The sequence below is a fragment of the Pan troglodytes genome, chromosome 5, assembly GCF_028858775.2.
Source record: "Pan troglodytes isolate AG18354 chromosome 5, NHGRI_mPanTro3-v2.0_pri, whole genome shotgun sequence".
Classification (NCBI taxonomy): domain Eukaryota; kingdom Metazoa; phylum Chordata; class Mammalia; order Primates; family Hominidae; genus Pan; species Pan troglodytes.
The window spans coordinates 160,538,936-160,547,437 of NC_072403.2; positions in this window are offsets into that span (position 1 = coordinate 160,538,936).

Consider the following 8,502-nt stretch of genomic DNA (forward strand, 5'->3'; position numbering starts at 1 on the left):
AGCTTTGTTGAGGCAAAATTTCCACACCATAACAATCACCCATGGTAAGTGTACAATTCAGTGATTTGTAGTAAATTTACTTATAAAGCCATTACCACAATCCAGTATTAGGACATTTCCAACACCCCAAAAAGTTTCCTCCTGCCCATTTGCAGTTCATCTCTGCTTCCGTATTTCAGCCATAGGCAACCACCGGTTTGCTTTCTGTCTCCTTAAGTGTGCCTTTTCTGGATATCTTATTTTTATTTTATTTTTTGGTGCGATCTTGGCTTACTGCAAACTCTGCCTCCCAGGTTCAAGCGATTCTCCTGCCTCAGCCTCCCAAGTAGCTGGGATTACAGGCATGTGCCAGCACGCTGGGCTATTTTTTGTATTTTTAGTAGAGTCAGGGGTTTCAGCATGTTGGCCAGGCTGGTCTTGAACTCCGGACCTAAAGTGACCAACCTGCCTTGGCCTCCCAAAGTGCTGGATTACAGGCGTGAGCCACAGCACCCAGTCCTGGATATTTTAAATAAATAGAAACATACAATTTTGCAGTCTTTCATGCATGGCTTCTTTCACTTCTTTCACTGGTGTTTTTGAGGTCCATCCATGTTAACTGTGTATCAATATGTTCTTTTTATTGCTGAATAGCCCATTGTATGGATATACTGCATTATGTTATCCAACCACCAACTGACAGACATTTGGATTGTTTCCAGTTTGAGGTTAATAGAAACAATGCCGCTATGAACGTCTGTGTATAAGTCTTCGGGTAGAAATATATTCCTGTTCTCTTGAATATATCCTTAGGAGTGGAATTGCTGTGTTATATGAAAAGCTTATATTTAACTTTTTAAGGAACTGCTAAATTATTTTCCAAGTGGTTGTACCATTTTACATTCCCACACGCAATGTATGATTGTTTTAGTTGCTTCACACCCTTCAGTTGGTATTGTTAGTCTTTCTGATTACAGTTTTTCTAGTGGGTGTGTATGTAGTGGTATCTCATTGTAGTCCTAATTTCCCTCATGACTGATGTGGTTGAGCACATTTTCACGTGCTCAGTGACCATTCATATATGGTCAAATCTTTTGTGCATTTTGTAATTGGGTTCTTAATCTGATTATTGAATTATGAGAGTCCCTGATATATTTCTTTATCAGATATGTTTTTTAAAAATGTAACAAAATTAAATTTAACAGTTTAATTGGGCAAAGAACGATTTGCGAATTGGACAGTCTCCTGAGCCAGGGTAGGCTCAGAGACTCCAGCACAGACACATAGTGGAAGAAGATTTATGGACAGAGAAAGGAAAGCAAGGTACAGAAAACAGAAGTTAGGTACAGAAACAGCTGGATTGGTTACAGCTCCGTCTTTGCCTTATTTGAACACAGTTTGAACAGTTGGCCACCTTTGATTGGCCAAAACTCAGTGATTGGCACAAGTGGTGGCTACAGTCTGTATACAACTCCATTCAGGCTACGATACACTATAGCTCAGGAGGTACAGAGAAACCCTTAGGCCAAACTTAAAATATGAAGGAGGCAGCTTTAGGCTAAATTTGATTTAACAGCTACATGATTAGCGAATATTTTCTTCCAGTCTGAGCCATATCTTTTCATTTTATTGATGATATCTTTTGAAGCACAATTTTATTTATTTATTTATTTATTTTTTTTTTTTTGAGACGGAGTCTCGCTCTGCCTCCCAGGCTGGAGTGCAGTGGCGCGATCTCGGCTCACTGCAAGCTCCGCCTCCGGGGTTCATGCCATTCTCCTGCCTCAGCCTCCTGAGTAGCTGGGACTACAGGCGCCCGCCACCATGCCCAGCTAATTTTTTGTATCTTTAGTAGAGATGGTGTTTCACCGTGTTAGCCACGATGGTCTCAATCTCCTGACCTCGTGATACGCCGGCCTCGGCCTCCCAAAGTGCTGGGATTACAGGCACGAGCCACCGCTCCCGGCCAAAGCACAAACATTTTTAATTTTGATTTTGTTCAATTTATCAATTCTTTAAAGAAAATTTATCTAAAAAAATTTCTTCCCAACTCAACGTCCCAAAGATTTACTCTTATGTTTTCTTCAAGAAGTTTTATAGTTTTCAGTTACATTTAGGTCTATAATTTGTTTTGAGTTAAATGTTGTATATGATATGAATAAGGATATAACTTCATTTTTCTTTGCATGTGGATATGCAATTGTCCCACAACCAATTTTTTTTTTAAAAAGAGAAGACACCAGAACGCATTGCACATTATTTTACTAATCTTGTATATATTCCATGGGTTTTCTGAGTTGTGAAAAAGGAAAGAATTTGTTTTGTTGGTTTGAGTTTACAACATCTTTAAAGCTTCTGCAATATGGCCTTCAGAGTGTATGGTGCAAAGAGTTGGGAAGAAAGAAAAGGAGGTAGGGAGCATTTGAGAGCTATGGTCATGAGAGAGGAAGCCCAGTGTCAGGTATTACATTGAGGACCATGACCACGCATAGAGTAATGTGAGCTGGTGACAGTCCTGTAATGGGGGATTCGGGCTCTGGATAAAAGCCAGCCAGAAGGGAATGAAATCTGTTAAAGTGCAATGAAGATAAGCTGGGCACAGTTGCATGCACCTGTAGTCCCAGCTACTTGGGAGGCTAAGGCAGGAGAATTTCTTGAGCTCAGGAGTTTGAGACCAACTTGGGCAATGTAGTGAGACCCCCTCTGTGCCCCAGCAAAAAAATCCACTGTATCATGAGAAATTAGAATACCAGGCCTATCCCTTTGTGCTGTCTTTCTTTCCCAACCGAAATAATCTGTATCAATATTTAATCCCTGTTAGTACCAGCACAGTCTTCACAAAGTTAAGCTAAGGTAATGGCACTCTCATGTAGGAACTGTAAGTACTCCAGTTATAATTTAAATTATTTTCTAAAAGTTAATGTCAAGCATGGAGCCAAAAAACAAACAAACAAACAAAAAACAGAAGTGCATGCAGGTGCATGCATTCTTACAGTTCACAAATACATTTTTTTAAAAATCCCCATTTGACAACTATAGCAAATACAGAAATCTGCCATTACCTTGCTTTTTAACCTTGACAAGAGATAATTTCCCAGATCTTGATTGCCTTACCTGTAAATTAAGAAATTTGGGCCAGTCTAACTTTCTTTTGCTACAGTAGAAGCATGAGTATTTTAGGCATTCCCACAGACATCTTCCATGTCAATTATATTCTCTAATACAAGTTAATGTCCAAGAGCAATGGATAAATCCATCTACTGGACAGAAAAGTGTGATTATAAGAAAAATGACCATTTATACACATCTATAAGAAATACACCTTTCCTCTTAAACTTTTAAATTCTCAAACACATTAAATATATTGTATTTTCTTTTGCAATTAATTTATGGGCCATATATTACACTTAAAGCACTGCCTTGGGTCCTGTAATGGGCATGAACACCTGAAAATGGTCATCTTTGATCTAATGAGAGAGAAAAAACAGGAACACAAATAAGTACTAGACAGCACGTGCCATCAATAGAGCAGGGTAGTCATAGATAATAGCTACTATAAAGTGTAAGGGATGGAAGAATCATTTCCAAATGTGATGAACAAGACCCCAGATGGCAGGATCTGAGAAGTCTTCTGCATCCGAGTAAGCACCTGCTCCCAAGAATGACGTAGACTATCTGAAGGTTAGATCAACCTGGCAGAAGAACAGCAACATTACTTGTGTCGGTGTGACCCCATGAACCAAAACAGATCTAACTTTAGGTCCATAGCCTTTGACAGTGATCCTCAGAATGTTTCAGGGCGTTTTCTGTAAATGACCCTGCTTTTGGCATAGCATCTGTTGCCTAGTATTTTCTTTTTCAGCTGTTAGTTTAGACTCAGAGCTACATCATAGAAGTACAGGAACTACATGCAGAGGTTTAAAAATATTTACTGTAAATTGGAATAAAACTTAGGAAATAGATGGTATTTTCATATGCCATTTTAAATATCACATTTCCTCCTTTTAAAGCTGGCATAAATCATAACTTACTTGAATATCTTTAAAGAATAAGACATAGCTTTCTCCTAACTTATTTTCAGCCTGAAAAAACAATGTTTTTTTCTAAATCCAACTCGGAAAGGAGGTAGGGACAACTTATAACAAACATATGTAAGAACTTACGTAAGTATTCACAGTATATAGTAGGAAATAGTGCTGTCGTGAGAGGCCAGGACTTGGAGTGAATGTCTAGTTCTGCCATTAACTAATTGTGAAGCCTTAAATGAATTTCTTTATTTTACTAAACTTGAGTTGTCTCAGCCATAAAATCAGGTTGAAATAAATGATTTCTAAATCCCTTTCCAGTTCTAATAATTTCTGTCTATACTTATATTTTTATTTTGTATAATGGCAAATACCCAAGCTTTTATACATTTATATTTACTCTGCAGTGCAAATACTGAGAAATTACCTTAAATGGAAGCAGATCAACCTGGGAGGACAGCCTGCATAAATAGATATGTGAAATAATATGTGTGTCTTTGCCTGGCAGAGCTGAAAACCGAAGTTCAGTGACTCTCTTTTGGCCCTTGTATCAGCATCGGTATTAATCAAATGGTTGGATTAGCTCTAAACCCTTTGCAAATCAACCTAACTCATTTGCAAATGTGGAAAATTTGAGGAAGCAGTTGCTTGGGATTTAGTCTGAGAATTGTAAATGGAATATGAGTTAATTGCTCAATAATACAAAAATAATTTATCTCACAATAATAGAGTGAAAAATCTAGGCAATTAAAAAGCAAACTGAACCCACAAAACACAAGAGTGGCATTGAGTGGGAGACAAAGTTCTTTAACCCAGGATATTTTCCTGGGTGTCCTGAAACCATCCCACGGGCAGCTGTCTCCTCTGCCTACATGCAAGGCTGATCCTATTTGTAGGTTTCAAAAGAAGCAACACAAATGTTTCATCAATGTTTTTAGCCCTGGATAGGCCTGTGCTAAGAGATTATTTTACCATGAGTCCTAGCTGAGAAAATGTTCCTAATTTAGAAGAGAGATTCTAGGACACAGTGCCTAAGGAAAACAGGTATCCCCACAGCAACTGCATCTGAACATGGCACCAGATTCCTGAGGATTGGTTTGCTTTAAGTGATATCTGGAGCACCCCAGACTGAGAAGATCCATCAAGGGAAACTGCCCAAGCAGATGTGCTACTCAGGTTACTGAGTTTGTGCTGACCCAGAGGCAGGAAGGAAGGGGTGAGTCTTCAGGTTACTCTAGGACAAGGGCTGTGTTAGTCTGTTCTCACAGTGCTATAAAGACCTACCTGAGACTGGGTAATTTACAAAGAAAAGAGTTTTAATTGACTCACAGTTCCAGATGGCTGGGGAGGCCTCAGGAAACTTATAATCATAGTGGAAGGGGAAGAGGCATGTCTTACATGGCAGCAGGTGAGAGAAGAGCAAGCAAGAGCAGGGAAAACTGCCTTGTAAAACCATCAGATCTCGTGAGAACTTACTATCACGAGAACAGCATGGGGGAAGATGCCCCCACGATCCAATCACCTCCCTCCACGTCTCTCCCTAGACACACGGGGATTATGGGGATTATCATTCAAGATGAGATTTGGGTGGGGACATACCAAACCATATCACGGACCATTACCAGTTCTGATGGCAATGGACCATCTTCATTTCCCCAAATCTACTGGTTGATGATTTGGTTTGGGGAGTGGGCAGCGAAGCCAACAGTACAAGTCATTCAGTGGAGAAGGTTGTAAAAGACAAGGCCCAGAGGAGTAAAGAGTTTTAGATACAGCAGAGATGAAGGATATGCTGGTGGACAGAACACGGACTTTGAAGCCAATCAGACCCAGGTGTTCATCTTGACTCTTCCACTTTGTTACTGCCTGTCTCTGTGTTTCTGATTCCTCATCTGTAAATCAGAAATAATAACTCCTACCTCATAAGGCTTTGTGAGGATGACATAATGTTTGCAAATTGCCTCAAATACAAAGTGGTTTCAAAAAAATGTTCTTTTCCACTCTTCACTGCCTCCAGCACCCTTATGGGCTGAATTGTGTCTCCGTACTCACAATTTGTATGTTGAAGTCCTAACCCCCAGTATTTCAGAATGTGACTATATTTGGAGATTGGGTCTTTAAGTTAAAACGAGATCATTAGAATGAGCCCAATTCCAATATGACAGGTATCCTTATAAGGAGAGGAGATTAGGACACAAACACACAGAGAGAAGACCAAGTGAAGACACAGGGGGAAGATGGTCATCTGCGAGCCAAGGAGAGAGGCCTCAGCAGAAACCAACCCTGCTGACATCTTCATCTTGGACACATAGCTTTCAGAATTTTGAGAAAATAAATGTCTGTTGTTTAAGCCAGTCAGTCTGTGGCACTTTGTTATGGAAGCTCTAGAAAACTAACACGGGCACCAAATCCTATCCCACCTCCAGCAGAAGGGCATATGGCAAAATCTGGCCACTGCAAGGAGAGAAATCTAACATTCAGAAGCAGCTATAGCTGGAAGGTAACTTATTTTTAGGGAAATCTAAGCTTATGACAAACTATCTGGGGTGTACTATGTGAAGAAAAAACAAATATTGTGAATGCAAAGTTAGTCTACAGGATCCTAGCAGGATGTAAATCGCTAATAAAGCATAAATTTTCCTTATGAATAAGATAAAATAAAAATTTTAGCAGTAGGTGTGGTTAAACCATTTATACATAAAACTAAACATTATTAGAATTACATGCTGAAGAGGCCAAAGTACTTAGTTATTGTCACTATTATCATAATAATGACTTAATAGTGATAAGAAAAATCTTAACTTAAAAATCTGGGTGTTTTGGTTTAATAGGGTACTTCAATTTGAACACTATGTAGACACGATTAGTTAACTGGGGGCCTTTTTCTCCAAGTCTAACTCATTGAAAACTCTTATTAATCTTATTGACTGCTTCCTGGAAGGAAGGCAGGTGAATAGGACACACAGGGAATGGCTTTCGAAGAACTATCTTCCCATCAAAGACACTTCAGTATTAGATAATAAAATGCCTTAAAATACTTTTTTAAGGCTCCAAAAAACCAGTAATGAGCTCTGGAGGCCTGTGTGCTCTCTTGCTCATTTGGCTGAGTAGATATTGTTATAAAAATTGAAGCCCATTTTATCTCAGTGGTTGTAAAGTAAGACTGGAATGTAAATTCACTTCTCAATGAACACAGATTGCCTTCCAAAGAATGCCACTACCATTGCCTCTTGCCTGAATTTAGAAGAATATGAATCATTGAGATTGAATAGACGTTAGTAGTTTGCTATATTTGCTTCAGAAAGAAGGAAGAATAAGAAAGGAAAAGAAGGGAGAAGAGGAAAGAGAGAAAGAAGAAAGAGAAAGAAAGAAAAGAAAAGAAAAGAAAAAAGAAAAGAAAGCAAGCGCGCGCAACTTCCTGTTTCAGTTTCAATGTGTAAAGTGCTTGGGAGTCATCACTCCCATTCTCACAATAAGAGAAAAGCTGAACAAACTGAAAATCAATGACTTTTCTTAGATCTGTCAGAGAATTGAGATCACAAGGCAAGCTACCTTCACGAAACTAGAAAGACAAACAAAATCACAGCCAAGTTCAGTTTACCAGGAGCAGAAGCTGCTGTGGTCAGTAACTAATGAAAATATTAAATGGTAATTTTGACAAATTCCAGGAGGCTGAGTGTGGTCTAGCTTAAGAGTTAAAAGCTCCTGGGGTTCCAATCTTAGTGAAGCCCCTGACTTTTGTGGGTTTTACCTCCAGGAATCGCACCATGTTCTTTGATCAGAGAAAAATCCCTTCCTGTTTCAGGAAGGAGGGGAAAGTAACCTTTTTGAAATATGCCCCTATTAAAGGTAGCCATTTTGAAATACACACAGAGTGTTCACCAAAGTAGTTCTTTGAAACAACTTTACTATAGCCTTATCTGACCTGAGGAAAGGACAATTAGACAATCCTAGCCTCCATCTTCACCTCCACCTCCCAGTTTTCTTGTATCACAAAGGAGATGGAAAATGGTTAAGAAAGACTTCTGAAGGCCAAGCCCAGGGATTCGGGCCCACTAAAATATTGAGATTTAATCATAAGATTATAGAACACTTCCCTGCCCCAGCATCTTAACACCACATCCACAGGACTCTATTATGGATTATAACATGACAGTGGATTACAACTGAGAGAACTGTAAGACACAGACTCTGTTTAAGGAGTTCATAGGAAATCCAAAGACAACAGAGGAGCAAAATAAACAAGTGAACTAGAGGAAACGGAAGCCTCTGGCACCCATAGCCACAGCAAACATTAAACATGGTCAGCTCCTAGCCAGGCTAACATAGAACCTCACATTAAAAGCCTAGTGACCTCAGTTCCTATTACCCAGTACATTATAGCTGCCTTTCATAAAAAAATTACAAGTCATGATAGAAGGTAAGAAAAAACAATCTGAAAAGAAAAGGCAAGCATCAGAATCAGACTCAGATATGACATAGATTTTTAAATATCAAA